Below are 21,457 nucleotides of genomic sequence, written 5' to 3'. Positions count from 1 at the left end.
ACCTACCCGTTAAATAAATATCGTCCCGAAATTTTTAAGCAGTTGGAGGTGTTGACGAATCTTCTGGAAATAGGTATGGGTATATCAGCTTCATCTGATCTTCACGCTTCTAGGTGAACTAGGGTCCCCTACGAGCATTCCATCGAACCTTGACGATTGGTATCTTATTTTGCTTGAGTCTTTTAACCTCACGGTCCATTATCTTGACGGGTTCTTCAACGAATTGTAGTTTTTCGTTGATTTTAATTTCGTCTAAAGGAATAGTGAGATCTTCTTTAGCTAAGCACTTCTTCAGATTCGAGACGTGAAAGGTATTATGTACATTGGCGAGTTGTTGAGGTAATTCAAGTCGGTAGGCTACTGGTCCGACACGATCTAAAATCTTAAATGGTCCAATGTATCTTGGATTTAGTTTCCCTTATTTACCAAATCGAACAATGCCTTTCCAAGGCAAAACCTTAAGCATGACCATCTCTCCAATTTCAAATTCTATATCTTTCCTTTTAAGGACCGCGTAGCTCTTTTGTCGACTCTGGGCGATTTTCAACCGTTGTTGAATTTGGATGATTTTCTCGGTAGTTTCTTGGATTATCTCTGGACCCGTAATCTGTCTATCCCCCAATTCACTCAAACAAATTGGAGACCTGCACTTTCTACCATAAAGTGCTTCGAACGGTGCCATTTCAATACTCGGGTGGTAACTGTTGTTGTAGGAAAATTATGCTAACGGTAGATGTCGATCCCAACTGTTTCCAAAATCAATAACACATCCTCGTAGCATGTCTTCAAGAGTCTGTATCATCCTTTCGCTCTGCCTATCGGTTTGTGGATGATAGGCAGTACTCTTGTCTAGACGAGTTCTCAATGCTTGCTGTAATTTCTGCCAAAACCTTGAAACAAATCTGCCATCTCTATCAGAGATAATATAGATTAGTATTCCATGTCTAGTGATAAATTCCTTCAAGTATAATCGTGCCAACTTCTCCATTTTATCATCTTCTCTCATTGGCAGAAAATGTGCTGACTTGGTGAGACGATCAACTACTATCCAAATAGTATCATAACCACTTGCTGTCCTTGGCAATTTAGTAATGAAATCCATGGTAATGTTTTCCCATTTCCATTCTGGGATTTCGGGTGGTTGAAGTAGACCTGATGGTTTCTGATGTTCAGCTTTGACCTTAGAACATGTCAAACATTCTCCTACATATCTAGCAATATCGGCTTTCATACCCAGCCACCAAAAGTGTTTCTTGAGATCTTTGTACATCTTTCCCGCTCCGGGATGTATTGAGTATATATCTAGTTTTATGTGCTTCCTTAAGTACCATTTCACTCACATCTCCAAACTTTGGTACCCAAATTCTTTCAGCCCTATACCGGGTTCCGTCTTCCCTAATATTAAGATGTTTCTCCGAACCTTTAGGTATTTCATTCTTCAAATTTCCCTCTTTTAAAACTCCTTGTTGAGCCTCCTTTATTTAAGTAGTAAGTTTAGTACGAATAATTATATTCATAGCTTTTACCCGCATAGGTTCTCTATCCTTTCTACTCAAAGCGTCGGCTACCACATTTGCCTTCTCCGGGTGGTAACGAATCTCTAAATCGTAATCATTTAACAATTCAATCCACCTACGCTGCCTCATGTTCAGTCGTTTCTGATTAAATATATGTTGGAGACTTTTGTGGTCGGTATATATAATACTTTTGACCCCATATAAGTAGTGCCTCCAAGTCTTTAATGCAAAAACAACAGCACCTAATTCCAAATCCTGAGTCGTATAACTTTGCTCTTGAATCTTCAATTGTCTGGACGCATAGGCAATTACCTTCGTTCGTTGAAATGCCCCATTCATATCTATTATAAACGATTCACAATAGTTGATTTCATTGCGAGGTATTTGACCTCTATATGATACAATTTTACAAACATTGCATTCGTTTTTAAAAGACAAACTTTCTTTACATCGAAAGTTGACGACATGCATACCATTTCATAATATATCCAACTATAAATGACTTAATAATATTCTTGATGAACTCAACGACTCGAATGCAACGTCTTTTGAAATATGCCATAAACGACTCCAAGTATATCCCTAGAATGAGCAAATGCATAGCAGAAGATTTCTTTCATTCCTGAGAATAAACATGCTTTAAAGTGTCAACCAAAAGGTTGGTGAGTTCATAAGTTTATCGTAAACAATAAAATTCATCATTTTGATAGACCACAAGATTTTAAATACAGTACACCTATCTAGTGTACGAAACCATTTTTCATAATGCTTAGCAGAGTAGGTTCGTATCCTTTTCTCCCCCGTAGGTTGCCTCACGATTTTTAAATAATCGTACACATATCTCGTGCACAAAAATAATACACATAACCTGTGTATAAAAATCATTCTCTCGATACGTAACATTCACATTGCTTTCATAGCTTGGCTTGGTAACTGACGTTAACATATAATACGCATCAATAATATCCCCAAAATAGAACATCTCGTCTGTATAAATATATAAACTTCGAAGTACTAAACACCATGCCCACTAGCTCTTCCGTCTAGTGAACATTCTGAGTGGGGGTATTGAACCCGGTAGCTACCTTTAGGATTCGCGTGAATTAGGGCCATACCCGATTCTAATTCTTAGGTTACCAAGCAATAATAATCACGGGAAAAATATTCACATCAATTGGTGGCAATTATCATGTCCACATAAATCAATAATAATCCACAGAACTTCTGTCTGCATAATAATTCATTCGAGGAATGTTTTGCTTGTGTCTATCTCGTCAAACATTTATAAAATTTCATGTATTCGCAGTTCAAAAATGTATTTCAAAAGCATTTAATAAAGCAGTTATAAAATCAGCGCATGTATTCTCAGTCCCAAAAATGTAAAGAGTAAAAGGGAATCAATTGAACTCACAATACGATATTTTGTAGTAAAAATATGCATACGATGGAACTGAACAATGCAGAGTTGGTCTCGGATTCACGAACCTATATCATTTATATATATTAAAACATTTAATCGTAATCGAACAAGTTTAGATATTATTATTAATTGTTATTTCAGTAACTTGTATGTTTCATTGGTAACTGTATTAACTATATTTATTTTATATACTTTAGATAAATAATTAGTATTTATTATGAAAATATTAATGTTGTTATGCGATATGTTTTAAATATATTCATATATAGCTATTTATTTGGTAAAATAATATTAATAATAATAAATAAAAATTTGTATCTTTTTATGATAATAATAATAATACTAAAAGTAATTAAATTTAGTAATGATACTACTATTAATAGTTTTGATAATAATACTAATAATAAAAGTAGTGTTAGTAATAATAATAATTTTAAATAAAAATATAATAATGATAAGATAAAAATGTTAGTTTTCATAAAAATAGTATTTTAAAAAATAAAGGTACTTTTAATAAAAATGATGATCCTAATAGAAATTTTAATAGTCATATTAATAATAATACTATATATTTTAATAATAATAATGATAATAATATTAATTATACTAATAATCTTATTTCTAATATTGGTAATAATAACAATTACTTAATAACAATCAATAATAAATAATAAATAATAATAATAATAATAATAATAATAATAATAATAATGAAATAATAATAATAATAAGAGTATTAGTAATAACTACCTTAAAGGAGTAGTCCTTAAAAAATGCCCAAGTCCGGGTTTGAACCCGCGATGTCTCGCTAACCCAATACTATCCTTAACCATTCCTCTATTTATTTATTTCCTGACATAAATCGCCCATTAAACCTTTTAAGCCATAAAACCCTGTTTCCTTCTTCTTCTTAAATTAATCAACCGAGACTAATCATAACCATCATCATCAACTAACTATCATCATAATCAAAATCACCTCACCTTATCATCACCATCTCCGCAAGCATCAATCCTTAATTATAATCATTTCATGTCGTGATTATCACTATTAAGAAAATAAGTGGGCTTAGTCCAACATGAAGCCCAACTAGCAAAAACCCATTTAACAAATGCCTTGTCCATTAGTATGAGTCTGTCGATGGTTTCAAAATATTTATCAATGAAATTTTGTGGTTGCAACAGCAAACAAGGTAACTTCGGTTCATCATCATCATTTAAATCGTCTATTATCTTTACTAATGTCATGATCCTAATCGTTACCCTATGCTTCATTATCGTAAGACAAGCCTGAGTACCACGTATGTCAAGCACGATTGGTAGTATAGATGCACGTGTGTATTGTTTCTTACAGCCCTTTTAGAGCCCAATTAGGAATGAAATGGATTCAGTTTATGCATGAAACATAAAATGGTTTGTAGCTTTGCAAGTGGGTTCTACTTGCTTTAATCCCTGTCGGCCATTAAAGAGAAAAAAATACGTAGTGGTAAAACGTCGTTTGCAAGTTGTTGCTTTTGAAGGGTTTATCGAGCTGTAGAAGAAAACAAAAACAAATGCAGTAGCGACAGTTTAAGATGGTTTTGTGTGGGGTTTGAGCTGTAAACAGACGAGTAGCAGTATTTGTTTGAGTTGTGTTTGGGTTACGTTTGAAGCAAAAATAGTTGATCAGCACACAAGCTGTAAATCATTATCTTCATCATCATTCAATAACCGTCACCTCCTGTATTGCAAACCGAGTCATCACTCATTATTAATCTTGTATCGTCTTTCATTACAATCGCATATCATCAATTTAATATAAAGTATTAATAATAGTAGTATATATAATATACCTTTATGAATCACTAGTGGATCTTTAGGGTTTGGCCCTACTAATAAATAAAGGAATACAGCAAATCGTGATCTAGTGCATGAGAGCTTTGGGTTTGGTACTTTGAAGACATTGAAACCGAAACAAATAAAAAAACATGCATAAGTACCCTATTCAATTAATCAATCGCCATCATCATTAGATAATTATGCACTACATATATCTCCAGTCAATTTGTCTTTTTAAGTGGGGCAAGTGTTTTTTCTTTCGGTGGAGAGTGGGGTTCAACAAATAAGAAAAGAAACAGAAAGAGAATATATAATAGGATTCATCATTGTCAACCTTATTTCATCGCATTAACTTGCTCGTCCCATATTCCTATACATCTTGCCATCGGTGTTTTGTTGATTTGTTTTGAAAAAATAAATAGTAAAAATATAAAGAAGGCATCCGTGGAAATAGGTTGTAGAAGGTGTTGGTTTCGTGGTTTCAATCAAGAGAGAGAGAGAGAGAGGTTGTGGTGTGTGCTGATCAATAAGCATAACCGAAACCCAAAGCGGTTTATGTCGCCAGAAGGAAATGATACATATGAAAACGGTTTCATGTGTTGGTAGTGGGTTTTGTAGGTAGTGAAATGGTGACGGGTTTATAAGGATGAAGTGGGTTTTGACAAAATGGTGAGGGTTTTGGTCGAGAGAAAGAAGCAATCGATGATTCAAAGGTGGAGAAGTGAAGTGGTGTGCTAGGTGATACCCGAGGTGGGTTTTTATATATATGTAAGTAATATGTGCTATATATATGTATCTTAATATTTTTGTTTTCTTTTTACATTTGCGGTAGCGAATATATATATATATTGTGCATTTTAGTGATCGAAAATAGAACTCAAAGGTACGATCAATTTTTTTTATATTGAAGAAGGTGTCGACATGGTATTCCAGTGGAAGGAGAAGTCAGGAAGGAAAAACAAAATAGATAGTGACCTGTAACAAATTCGTACACTTATTGATATTTATTTCTAACAGATTGTACGAATGATGTGGAATTGATTTTGGTTTATAATGAAGATGGAATCGACTTTGTTCAATTAGCAGACATGAATCAATCAAGAGTAGTAGAAGAAGGAATAAAGCAGATAAAAAATATAAAGCTGAAGTTGATCTCTAACTAAATTGTATCTGTGGTTGAATTGGAGTCGACAGAAGGAATCAATCAAGAAGAGGAAGGGATAAAAAATAGAAAGTAGAAAGTGATGGCTAACAGATTCGTACTACATTTGATCTCAATATCTAACAATTTGTATCTTACTGAATTATTATATCTGATTTTGATTCTATCAGATTTTGCTGTGTATCTGTGATTCAATCTCGATTGGTAACAAATTTGATTATCATATTTAACTGAATTCGTTTGTTATTGAACCTAATTGGAATCGTTTACAGACAGAAAACAAATTGTGATACAGTATGATTGATACGTGCAACGGATTCTGTTGTTATAATTCATTATTTTTGATATTGAATAAATATAAAGATAATAATAATAATAATTTATTAATATTAATAATAATAAATAATAATAATAATAATAATACTGAAATATTATTAAAAATAATAAGATAATAATACTGTTAATAATTATTATCATAAAAATAATATTTAGGATAATGATATTAATAGTTATCATAATGTTTATAATGATATCATTAATGATAATATTAATAAATTGTATTATTTTTATAATAATAATACTGATAATATATAATAATAATGACTCTAGTAATAATAAGTTACTTGTATCCAATTTCATATATATATATATATATATATATATATATATATATATATATATATATATATATATATATATATATATATATATATATATATATATATATATATTAATAATACAAATATTAATATTAATATTAATAATAATAAAAGTAATCATAATTATATTCGTAACTAAATATATTACAATTTATTACTATTTACCAATTATATAATATATTGAATCTTTAATATTTATTAATTATATATATTACAGAATATAATATTACAAATTATAATTCCAATTAGCATGTGTATATAACTACAAACATATCTATTTACAATTAATTGTTCGTGAATCGTCGGGTACTTATCAAATGGTAAATGCATGTATGAAAACAGTTCAAAATTTTTCTTGTCTCGTTAAAAACATTAGATCGTATCGAGATTTTGGTTTAAAATTAGTCAAAAATTTCCGGGTCATTACAGTACCTACCCGTTAAAGAAATTTCGTCCCGAAATTTGAGTGGTGATAGTTGGAATTGAAATTGAGAATGTTTTAGTACCAGATTTGAACTCAGATTCTTAATAGAAAGAATTTTAGTCGTCTATGAATGTTTCATCGAAGAAAATGATAAGATTAAAGATTTCTTCGAGACAGATACGCAGATATTTTTATGAATGCCCTTCTCGGGTCGAGTTCGGTTTCATGATGAATTCGAATCAAGTAACATGGTTCATGATGAATACAAGTCAAGTAATACGGTTCGTGGTGATAGTAAGGTCGATCAAGCATTACCAACATCACGTTTCATTAGAACTTCCGCATGACTTACTGTAATATAATCACGTTGATCAAGTGTCATTATATTACATTAACTCATGCTTTCATTACAATATTACTCAAGAATATCCAATGATTTAAACTTCAGTGTTTCACTGAAATCTAGAAGTCAAAACAGTTTTCAATATGATGTACTAACGATAGAATGACAGCGAAGATAATTACGAACAAAAACGATATAAAGATACCTTCGGAAATGTTGAGGATATTTACGACTAAGGAAGATATAACGATATCATAAAAATATTGAAGATATTATAATGAAGAAAAAAGATTTCGATATTTTTCCGAGCTTTTCCAACGTACCATTCTTTTATTATCAAATTTTTGACTGTTACAGTCATCAATAGTTTTTGCTGCTTTATCAGTTCTTTTAATACTCCGAGAATTTTTTTTCTTCGTAAATTGGGGTGCTTATTTAGAATTTCAGAATGGAAGATCATAATTCTAAAAGATATATGTTATATGTATACATATAACTGTTGATGTAGAAACGTGTAACAACCCTGATTTTTCCGTTACTTCCGTTAACCTTCCCTTAGTTTATTTAACGGCGATTATTTAACTTTTATGTGTTTACATGTATTAAATGCGTACTTGATCTTTGGAGGGTTTTAATAATTAATATGGGTTGATATTAATTCAAATAAATATTTCGAATAATGAAATACGATAAAAACAATACGATTTTGATCATAGCTTTTTGAGCAACAAAACGCTCGGGTTTATTTTAATAATTAATTTTATTAATTATTAACTTTTTAAAATATTTAATTTATTGGGTTTTTAATAAATTAAACAATTGGTTGCGTTTAACGATCGGGTTAGCGTTCCGGGCCTTCGGTACGACTAAACGGCACTTAAAACGGACCACGATTACACAGGATTGCAAAACGAGAGCCCGGGAACCCCATGAGGGCCCCATTCGGCCGACCCACCTCCCCCTCCCCTTATTTTGTTAATTTTTGGCTAATGGAGGGACTTAAGTGCAATTAGGGGTATTTAGTCCATGTATAAATTAACTAGTACATGTATTCTTTTCCCTAAACCTAATTAGAAATAAAAAACGCAGCTTTTCCCTCCTCCCTCTCCTCCCATCGTCGACCATCACCATCACCACCATACCTTCATCTTTCAAAATTAGCTAAGGTGTTCTACACAAATCGCGTTCATCTCATCGTTCTCTATCCATTGGTATAAACAATTTTGTGATCTAAGGTATATTTGCATAAACCCTAATTCTTAAAATCTAATTTTTCATGTCAGTTTCATAGTTATGTTGTCAATTGCTCAAGTCAATACGCGTACGTGTTAATTGTAATCGTTATTTTGATTGTTTGATGCGCTAGGGTTTAAAAATGAATTTGTATTTGCTTGATCAGAAAAATTAATTTTTTCAAATGTTAATTATTATGTTATAATCAGATTCCTTGCGAAAAACTATTGAGTTTAGGCTTTGGATTCGCTTGATTTCGTTTCCGTATGATTAAGTTATGTCGATTTGTTTTATCGTTGTGTTTTTGTTGCTTGATCAGAAATATGGTATTTATAGAAAATGAATTGGAATGTGAGACTTATACCACTGGAAATATAATTTAAAAACACTCAATTTAGACTAGGATATCATGTTGTTTGCTTATGTATAGCCCGAGATATGCTAGAATTAGTGTAAATGTAGTTTTATACAATACTTGCATGAAAATAACCTTGTATGATAAAATGTGTTAACTTCTGTGATTAAAGACTTGCATATTTGAAAATTAGAAAAAAGTACTTCATCTTTCATGTGGATTTCATAGGTTAATTTTATCTAGATCTTCGGATAATCGCATGCGAATGTGACTAACTAAATGAGAATCGAATCTGTAAATTGATCACGTATTTGTACTCTGAGGATTATGTGAATTGCATGAGAATGTATGCTTCTGGAAAATGAAACTTAACATGATATGTGACTTATTGTTAGTTTATGTCAATCTATGAAACCTTATGCATTGGGCACAATAGAGTCATACTTTATGTGAATTCTGATTTGAGCTGAAAACTGAATGTTCAACTTGCACGAATAAACTGTACAAATTGGCTAAACAAAAGTTACTAGATTTTTGATATGTGTTACTTTGATTTGTCCTTGAACTATGGCCACTGTTCTTGTATCAATTTCATGTTCCTAACTCCGGTTATAGCCAAAATGAAATCAGTGCGCGGTCAGAAACTGACTTGGCAAACCCCAAATGTATCCCTTCTGATTCCTGACTTTTAATTGTCGTATGAGTCCCTGGCTGGACTTTTTGGAATCAATTTTAAGTATATTTATGATCTGGAGTTTTTCATATTTACTTGAACTTTGTACTATGAGATAATGTGCTAAGTATGCTACGTGTTCATGAACTTTGTGCATAACGATAAACTGAAATTGTGAAAATGATCATTCATGACCTAAAACGTATTGTTTGACTTAGGTTTGACTTTTTGACCAATATTTGACATGAAACTACTGATGTTGACTTTAGTTGACCACATTGACCAAGTTTGACTTTCGATTTGACTTCGGTTGACTTTGTTTGACTTGCATGATATAGTTGACTTTTACTTTGAAACGCGTCGAGTTGAGCAATAAGACAACGTACACTATGAAACCACACTTATTTAAGATACATATATTGACCAACCTACGTACGTATACTTAGGTTGCATTACTCGGCTATAAACTGTACAAGTTATTTGTTCACTTTTCAATCCGAGCTTATTTCAAAGGTGAGTCTACAGTCCCGCTTTTTACATGTTTTCAGGGATGAGAATACACGCTGTTATATTTACATTTTTAAATACTTTTATATTGACATGAGTACTACACATATGCATAATGAGTTTGTTCAAAAAGCCTCTAGCTTGAATACTTTTAATACCATCGGTGTAAGCACAATTTAGATGGACGGATCCGTTAGGTTGACAACCTCACCCGCTATAAAAACAGTGGTGCATTTACCTTGAACATTAAATACATTTGAACAAGTGTATAGTAGCTTCTATACTCGGGTCATTGCTAGTATTCAGGTGCTCGGTTTATGCAAACGATAGAATCTCGTGGTCAAGGAAACTAAACTATTTTTCTGATAACTGTTTTTCAGATACTGTTACATTACTTTAAACCTGTAGATTCACCAACATTATTTGTTGACCTGTTTTTGCGTGTTGTTATTCTCAGGTCCTTAAGAGGTATGCTTCCGCTGTGTTTGCTGCATGACTGGCCGTGGAGTCAGCATTTGATTTTAAGAACATTATTCACTTTTGCATTTAAAACTTTTATACTGTTTAAATACTGTTGGCTTGTGGTTACGATCACAATAGTGTTTCTATTTTGGGATTTTTAACTTTTGTTTTTGAAAGTTAATTTTTAAATAAAATTAAATGCGATTGGTTTCAACGTCTCATATAGAGGGCGTAACTGTTAACTGTGGGACCTGAATTAACACGCCGTCAGATGGTAATTTGGCGGGGTGTTATAGTTGGTATCAGAGCTAACAGTTCGTAGGGAAACTAGGACTTGCATTAGTGTGTCTGATTTGGTCATTAGAACACCTTGATGAGTCTAGACTACGACAGGGACTTAGTCATTACATGAGTACTTTGTGACTAACGTTATTTACTTGACGAATCTGTTTCATTTGTGTTCTTGTACTATGAGTTAGATGTCTGATGTATACGAGGCGTACTAGGAAATAGTAATATTTTTACAAGGAAATACTATTAAATACGATACAATTTTACACAAGATATCTATTTATTTATAGAACGGATATACCTAAACCTTGCTACAACACTTATAGGCAGTGTACCTAATCGTACAGTAGTGTAGTTTTTAGTAAGTCCGGTTCATTCCACAGGGAGACTTAGCCAAGTTTCACGCTGTATTTTTAACTTATGATTGTAAAAATACAAAAACATATATAAGTAGTATTATTATTATAAAAGGGGGTTTTTACCGTTTAATGACCGGTTTGTCGATTTTAAAACTTTTAGTCGCAGTTAAAACCTAATGTAAAATATTAAAAATAAATATAACTTAATTTAAAGCGTAAAGTAAATAACGATAATGAAATTGTGATAAATAAAAGTGCGATTGCGATAATTAAAGAGTATGATAATTAAAAATGCAATTAAATAAAATGACAATAAATAAAAGTGCGATAATTAAAAGTGCAATTAAATATGAAATATATAAATTATGCTTATTTAAACTTCCGTAATCATGATGTTCGACGTGTTGTTTTTAGTTTATTTCCATGGGTTAATTGTCCTTTGTCCTGGATTATTTGATATGTCCATACGGATTTGTCCATAATAGTCCATCAGTCATAATCATAAAATGGGGAAGTCTTCGTCAAATTATTCTTATTCTCGAAGTCAAATATTTCAACTAATTGGGGATTCGAATTGTAACAAGGTCTTAATACTTTGTTTAATGAATACACCAGGTTATCGACTGCGTGTAAACCAAGGTTTTACTACTTTGTTAACAATTACACCAATTACCCTTGAATGTAATCCACTCCTGTTTCAACAAGTCTATTAACTATTAATCCAGTTCCGTATCCGGTTAAATGAACAATTATTGGTATTTATAGATATCCCGCCCACCGTACCCAGTCAACCGTATGTGGTTATATATAAATACGTCAAATTATAAGTCTATATATTAAATTAACGAGGTATCATTTAGTTAATATAAAGCCCATTAATAGCCCATAGTCTAATTTCCACAAGTGTCGTTCTTTTATCCAAACCCCAATTATGGTCCAAAGCCCAATTACCCAATTTTAATATTTAGCCCAACATCACGATTACTTCGGCATTAAATAAGCATAATAATAACTTAGCTACGAGATATTAATTTAAAAAGGTTGAACATAACTTACAATGATTAAAAATAGCGTAGCGTTACAAGGACATAATTTCGATTTACACCCTTACAACATTCGCTAACATACCCTTATTATTAGAATTAAAATTAAAATTAAAATTATAATATATATATATATATATATATATATATATATATATATATATATATATATATATATATATATATATATATATATATATATATATATATATATATATATATATATATATATATATATATATGTTTACGTTGAGAGAAAGGAAAGAAAAAGATATATTTTTTGTTGCTCAAAACTGCGAAATTTATAGGCATGTGGCCTGGTACCTACTGCCATGCGATCGCATGGATTTCTCTCATCCAGGCCATGCGATCACATGGCCTGCTTTTTCAGGTCACATTTCTTTGTTTGCATTCTGCCGACGGTTTATAAATATATATATAATATATAAATAATTTTAAGAATTATTTAAATATTATATTATATTTCCGTTGCGTCGAGCGTTGAGAGTTGACTTTGGTCCCGGTTCCGGATTTTCGAACGTCCTTGCGTACAATTTAATATCTTGTATTTTGCATTTTGCGACTTGTACTCTTGTAATTTTGAGACGTTTCTCATCAATAATTTGAACCACTTTGATTGTACTTTGTACTTTTGAGCTTTTTGGTCATTTGCATCTTCAATTCGTCGAATCTGTCTTTTGTCTTCACCTTTTATTATTTAAACGAATATTGCTTGTAAATAGAACAATTGCAACTAAAAGCTTGTCTTTCTTGAGGGATAATGCTATGAAATATATGTTCGTTTTTAGCATTATCAAATATTCCCACACTTGAGCGTTGCTTGTCCTCAAGCAATATAGTCTTAAAATAAAAACATACTAGAATCACTTCTTTATTCTTCATACTTTGTACATCAGTGATTTCTATACGGCGGTATGAACAATGGTAGTAACGATGTGGTTTACAGTCCCACATGACTATGAAAATTTAGATCCTTAAGGAAATTGGATCTTTATGAAAACATTTGATCTTTTGAAAATTAAATCTAGTTTTTACCCTAGATAAGTTTTCTGGAATAACCCTTCACCGGTGTTGCAAAATGTTTTTGTGGGTTTAGTGGGTTTCAGATTTGAAAATTTTAGCTCAAAACTTGCGATTTTGTGTCACCCACTTGCTAACCTTGTATTAGGAAAGCAACACGTCCAGTATACTTGCTCCGTATATTACCTTTCGGTAAACTACCGTCCGATTGTAAAGGAAAGCATTGAACAAGCAACTGTTAAGGCAATGTCCCCTGACATGCTTTTAATTATGGTCTATAACGTGTCGGTTGCAATTACTATCCTTTGTAGGAGCAATAGTAAAGCTCACCCTATAATTTTTCGGTCTGGCACAAGGTCCTGTCTTCGACCATGCTATGCAACCACCGTTCTTACGGTTGACACCCGATTTGGTTCAGGTGACCTAATGAATTCCAGGTGAATTCCTAGGATTTTACGTTCAATGGTAATGAACGCATTAAAAATAGGGTTTTCAGAAAACAAATCGGTTTGTAATTTTGATCAAAATATTTTCTCATTCAAGCTCGAGTTTAGATATCATCGAATTTCATGAGTTTGTAATTCTCAATCTTTAAGGTCAATCTCTAGGATTGAGTAATATCAGGCTTAAAAGCTGATTTTTAATCTTTAAGGAGATTATCCTTTTCTGGGGGTCAGATTCATTAGTCTTATCAAGCTAATTTGCACGGCATCCTCCCCATTTTACGAGACAGATCCTCTCATGGTTAGGATAAGTCTGACCACTTGGCGACCCTGTTATTTCCAGCTGATTTTCGAGAAAACTTTTCAAGGTTTTTCGTAGACTCTACAACTGGTCTGGACGATAACTTTCTGACCTAAATCAAGAAGCGCGTTTCTTTTTCGGAAGACTTTACTTCCTTTTAATGATGGAATTGATTCATCGTGTAGATCCATCTTTCTTTCAAATATATAACAGTTTTTCTGGTAAAACAGTTAATTTTGTCCAAAGCAAAAGTATCTTTAATTATTTGTACAAAAATATGTGATATATGTTTTAAATAACTTGGTAAATTTTTCTCACACTTGGCTTTTATTTTCCTTTTTATTGTCCTCTATTCCATTTTAAATGAATTATAACATTTTGGTTTGTTTCTCAATTTATGTCCTTTCTGAGGTAACAATAATTTTGGTGTTAACACCTAGTTTTATCGTTCATAAATATGTATAAACATGATTTTGAATTCATTTGTTTGAAAAATTTTAAAATTTTTTACTAGAATTGGGTAGTCAGTATATAAGACTAGGGCTATTCTTTATTATCAGAGAGCACTAGATTCTAATACAACTACTGCGTTACTAGTATTTTTAATGGTAACCAAATGTATAAGTTAAAATTTTAAAAATCTGAAAGAATTTTATCTCTTCCCACACTTAAAATCTTGCAATGCCCTCATTTGCAAGAAATCAGTAACAATTTAAATTATTGAGGGTGATTAGCGTAGAAAAATGATTAAATTTTACCAAAGTTTCTAAACATATTGGCGTTTGTTTGCTGAATTATAAATGGTGCACATCATTTGTTCATTCCGTCTTGTTGTTACATCACATTTGTTTTTCGTTTTGTCATCAAAATTAGTAGCTTTTGCTGAACTTAATGATAGTCTTTGAAAATGCGTTGTTTTACCCTGTTGTGTACAATTGACAATATACATACATACAAATATAAACATGCATGGTAATTTGAAATGGGACTTAAAATCCCACTTTCAAATCAAATATGAAATATTAGTACAAAATAAAAATATAAAACAATACATTAATGTATTACAATATCATATGTTTAAACATAAATAAATAAAAATAATAAAAAGATAAAAATCATAGAAATCACCAACAGGAACTATATCAATCTGGATAGGGGTTCCAGTTCATGTCGTCGTTCGGGTTCCTTGGTTGGTGATAGGTGTACTGGTAGGCCTGGTTAGGATCGTAGAGAGTATATGGTGGTCTCATCTCGGGCTGGTGTGGAGGATAGTAAGCGGGTCGGGTTGGGTCGGGACCTAGTGATCCTGAGGTGACAGCCGGCTCATAATCTGACGCTGATGATAGTCCCATCTATCATGTTGTCGTTACCTGGAATGTTCGTAATCATTCCGGGCTTGCCACTACTCCATCCGACTAAATCTCTCCCCGTTTGTCATATCTACCTCATAAACACACTGGTAGACGTCAGTCATAGCCTCCCTAATGACATCCCTAATGTCATTTGCTTCCTCCATTTCCTCATCTGAACCTCTCTCTACCTGAGGATGACTACCTTCATAGGGTACTGGCTGGTTGCGTCTGCTCTTTAATACCTTAGCACCCTGATAGACCTTCAATCCTAAAGGCTCAACCTGTTCCCTACATTCCAAAAGTGGACCCCCTTGGTCCCTATCTACACCCAAATACTCTCCAATGAGAGTAACAAAAATACCTCCTCCTATAATCCCCCCTTCCTGTATTCCTTCCACCATTTTAGACAAATAAAAACCAACACAGTAGGGGATATTAACAAAGCTTCTTGGGTCTCGAATACACTTTAGGTAAAATAAATCATGTAAGGTCATTTTCTCCTTGTTGTGACCTCTCTGTGTAATCCAGTTAGCCAGAAATCTATGAATTATACGAAGCTCGGCTTTGTTAATATGTAAGTAGGAGTGTTTTCCTCCCAGCGTAAAAACATTATAGTTTGACATACGCCTCCTGTAGTGACCCGAATTTTTCCATGTGTGTATATATTAATTGAGATTGATATTTACATGATTAAATGTTTCCAACATGTTAAGCAATCAAACTTGTTAAGACTTGATTAATTGAAATATGTTTCATATAGACAATTGACCACCCAAGTTGACCGATGATTCACGAACATTAAAACTTGTAAAAACTATATGATGAAATATATATGGATATATATATAGTTAACATGATACTATGATAAGTAAACATATAATTAAGTATATTAACAATGAACTACATATGTAAAAATAAGACTACTAACTTAATGATTTTTAAACGAGACATATATGTAACGATTATCGTTGTAAAGACATTTAATGTATATATATCATATTAAGAGATATTCATACATGATAATATCATGATAATATAATAATTTAAAATCTCATTTGATATTATAAACATTGGGTTAACAACATTTAACAAGATCGTTAACCTAAAGGTTTCAAAACAACACTTACATGTAACGACTAACGATGACTTAACGACTCAGTTAAAATGTATATACATGTAGTGTTTTAATATGTATTTATACACTTTTGAAAGACTTCAATACACTTATCAAAATACTTCTACTTAACAAAAATGCTTACAATTACATCCTCGTTCAGTTTCATCAACAATTCTACTCGTATGCACCCGTATTCGTACTCGTACAATACACAGCTTTTAGATGTATGTACTATTGGTATATACACTCCAATGATCAGCTTTTAGCAGCCCATATGAGTCACCTAACACATGTGGGAACCATAATTTGGCAACTAGCATGAAATATCTCATAAAATTACAAAAATATGAGTAATCATTCATGACTTATTTACATGAAAACAAAATTACATATCCTTTATATCTAATCCATACACCAACGACCAAAAACACCTACAAACACTTTCATTCTTCAATTTTATTCATCTAATTGATCTCTCTCATGTTCTATCTTCAAGTTCTAAGTGTTCTTCATATATTCTACAAGTTCTAGTTACATAAAATCAAGAATACTTTCAAGTTTGCTAGCTCACTTCCAATCTTGTAAGGTGATCATCCAACCTCAAGAAATCTTTGTTTCTTACAGTAGGTTATCATTCTAATATAAGGTAATAATCATATTCAAATTTTGGTTCAATTTCTATAACTATAACAATCTTATTTCAAGTGATGATCTTACTTGAACTTGTTTTCGTGTCATGATTCTGCTTCAAGAACTTCGAGCCATCCAAGGATCCGTTGAAGCTAGATCCATTTTTCTCTTTTCCAGTAGGTTTATCCAAGGAACTTAAGGTAGTAATGATGTTCATAACATCATTCGATTCATACATATAAAGCTATCTTATTCGAAGGTTTAAACTTGTAATCACTAGAACATAGTTTAGTTAATTCTAAACTTGTTCGCAAACAAAAGTTAATCCTTCTAACTTGACTTTTAAAATCAACTAAACACATGTTCTATATCTATATGATATGCTAACTTAATGATTTAAAACCTGGAAACACGAAAAACACCGTAAAACCGGATTTATGCCGTCGTAGTAACACCGCGGGCTGTTTTGGGTTAGTTAATTAAAAACTATGATAAACTTTGATTTAAAAGTTGTTATTCTGAGAAAATGATTTTTATTATGAACATGAAACTATATCCAAAAATTATGGTTAAACTCAAAGTGGAAGTATGTTTTCTAAAATGGTCATCTAGACGTCGTTCTTTCGACTGAAATGACTACCTTTATAAAAATGACTTGTAACTTATTTTTTCGACTATAAACCTATACTTTTTCTGTTTAGATTCATAAAATAGAGTTCAATATGAAACCATAGCAATTTGATTCACTCAAAACGGATTTAAAATGAAGAAGTTATGGGTAAAACAAGATTGGATAATTTTTCTCATTTTAGCTACGTGAAAATTGGTAAAAAATCTATTCCAACCATAACTTAATCAACTTGTATTGTATATTATGTAATCTTGAGATACCATAGACACGTATACAATGTTTCGACCTATCATGTCGACACATCTATATATATTTCGGAACAACCATAGACACTCTATATGTGAATGTTGGAGTTAGCTATACAGGGTTGAGGTTGATTCCAAAATATATATAGTTTGAGTTGTGATCAATACTGAGATACGTATACACTGGGTCGTGGATTGATTCAAGATAATATTTATCGATTTATTTCTGTACATCTAACTGTGGACAACTAGTTGTAGGTTACTAACGAGGACAGCTGACTTAATAAACTTAAAACATCAAAATATATTAAAAGTGTTGTAAATATATTTTGAACATACTTTGATATATATGTATATATTGTTATAGGTTCGTGAATCAACCAGTGGCCAAGTCTTACTTCCCGACGAAGTAAAAATCTGTGAAAGTGAGTTATAGTCCCACTTTTAAAATCTAATATTTTTGGGATGAGAATACATGCAGGTTTTATAAATGATTTACAAAATAGACACAAGTACGTGAAACTACATTCTATGGTTGAATTATCGAAATCGAATATGCCCCTTTTTATTAAGTCTGGTAATCTAAGAATTAGGGAACAGACACCCTAATTGACGCGAATCCTAAAGATAGATCTATTGGGCCTAACAAACCCCATTCAAAGTACCAGATGCTTTAGTACTTCGAAATTTATATCATATCCGAAGGGTGTCCCGGAATGATGGGGATATTCTTATATATGCATCTTGTTAATGTTGGTTACCAGGTGTTCACCATATGAATGATTTTTATCTCTATGTATGGGATGTGTATTGAAATATGAAATCTTGTGGTCTATTATTATGATTTGATATATATAGGTTAAACCTATAACTCACCAACATTTTTGTTGACGTTTTAAGCTTGTTTATTCTCAGGTGATTATTAAGAGCTTCCGCTATCGCATACTTAAATAAGGACGAGATTTGGAGTCCATGCTTGTATGATATTGTGTAAAAACTGCATTCAAGAAACTTATTTTGTTGTAACATATTTGTATTGTAACCATTATGTAATGGTCGTGTGTAAACAGGATATTTTAGATTATCATTATTTGATAATCTACGTAAAGCTTTTTAAACCTTTATTGATGAAATAAAGGTAATGGTTTGTTTTAAAATGAATGAAGTCTTTGAAAAACGTCTCATATAGAGGTCAAAACCTCGCAACGAAATCAATTAATATGGAACGTTTTTAATCAATAAGAACGGGACATTTCAGTTGGTATCCGAGCATTGGTCTTAGAGAACCAGAATTTTGCATTAGTGTGTCTTATCGAGTTTGTTAGGATGCATTAGTGAGTCTGGACTTCGACCGTGTTTACTTGAAAAATGATTGCTTAACAAATTTTGTTGGAAACTATATATTTTTAACATGTGAATATTATGTGATATATTAATCTCTTAACGCGTTTGATATTATGTGATAGATGTCTACCTCTAAAACAAGTTCCATTGACTCACCTAATAATAATGAAGAGTCAAATGTAAATTGGAATGATTCGTGGACTGATTCACAAGTTCCCGAAGAGGAACCGGAAGAAGAGTCGGAACCGGAAGAAGAGTCGGAACCGGAAGAAGAATCGGAACCGGATGAAGAAATAGAACCGGTGGGGGAAATAATAAAACGGTTAAGTAAAAGAAAATCCTCAACCAACCGACCAAGGTTAATTATGGTCAATGGTGTTTCCGCCAAGGAAGCAAAATATTGGGACGATTACCAATTCTCCGATGAATCGGATTCCGACGAGAATTCCTATGATGTTATAGAAATTACCCCAACTGAATTTAAAAAGGCAAAAGAAAATAATAAGGGAAAGGGCATAAAAATAGAGAAATCTAATTCCAACCCCGATGAACTTTATATGTATCGTCAACCCCCGAAGTCCTTAAGTTGTAACAATGACCCGGGAACCTCTAAACCACCAGGTTTTTCTAAACCAATGTGGAAAACGACGGCTTGTATTAGGGGAACATCATATATCCCTATAAACTTGGCAAAACGAACCAAAACCGAAGAAGAAGAAACAAGCGAGTCGGAATAAGATAGTTGTATTCGTGTGGTGTAATATATGTAATATAGTGTGCTTATGCTTTATGATATATGTAAAAATTGCTTGTATTAATAAGTATTTTTTTTTATGAATCTAACTCTTGTCTATTTTACAGTATAAAAACACAAAATGGATAGACAACCCAATATTTTAAGAGACCTACCCGGAGACATGATTGATGAAATCTTGTCTAGAGTCGGTCAGAATTCTTCGGCACAACTATTTAAGGCGAGATCAGTTTGTAAGACATTCGAAGAACGTTCCAAGAATGTCTTGGTTTATAAAAGGCTTTCGTTCGAAAGATGGGGGATATCACATTGGGAAATTCATAAGTTACGATGTGTTTACTTTGACGCATATATTGCGGGGAACCCAAATGCTATTTTACGCAATGGGTTAAGAAATTATTTTGACTCAATATATCCGAATATTGGACTTCGTGATTTAGAAAAAGCGGCTAACATACAACATAAAGAAGCATGTTATGCTTACGGATTGGTAATGTTCGCTTCTCACTAAAGTGAGAACAAGAACATCGGGCTACAACTATTAAACAAAACGTTCCCACAAGTGACGGAGTCGGTAATTGGGGTAAGAAATGAGGTTTTTAGATTGTTACGGGACTGTTGGACATTACGTAACCCTCGTCCCTTTGACGACGTTACAACACGCTGTCTTATCAACGGCCATAATGGTTATGTTCCACAAGACCAAGGATGGGAAGTAATCCTAGTAAAACCAGAATGCATGACTTGTTTCTGGACGTATGAATTACGTGTCTTTATTGCCTTTGCTGAACGACTTGTGTACTAGCTAGAATTATCTTCACAACCATCTTGTATCAAATTTATTGTGTGCTATATTTCATGCTATATGTAAAATAAGCGGTATTATAAGTTTGTAAAATATTGTGTAAAAGTTTGAACGCGAAATATTATTATAATCAGTTTTTCATATAGAATTGTAGTAGTTGAATTGTATATTAGCTACTAAGTATGAACTTAACGGGTAGGTACTACCCGAATTTAAACTTATAAAATGCTAATATGAAGAAAAAGCTTTTATAAATGAGTTCATATTATGCTACGAAATACTATTAACTACTCTTAATATTCTGTATGATTAACTTGTTCCATTTGACTATTTTGAAGGAAATGGCACCGACTACTCGACACACCGTGAATATGAATGAAGAGGAATTCCGTACTTTTCTAGCTTCAAACATAGCCGCAGTACAGGCTGCGCTACATACCAACAATAACCTTGGATCTAGCAGTACAGGAAATCGTGTAGGATGCACCTACAAAGAATTCACTGCCTGCAAACCTTTGGAATTTGATGG

Source organism: Rutidosis leptorrhynchoides, chromosome 4 (assembly GCF_046630445.1).
Source record: "Rutidosis leptorrhynchoides isolate AG116_Rl617_1_P2 chromosome 4, CSIRO_AGI_Rlap_v1, whole genome shotgun sequence".
Lineage (NCBI taxonomy): Eukaryota > Viridiplantae > Streptophyta > Magnoliopsida > Asterales > Asteraceae > Rutidosis > Rutidosis leptorrhynchoides.
This window is presented reverse-complemented; position numbering follows the sequence as displayed.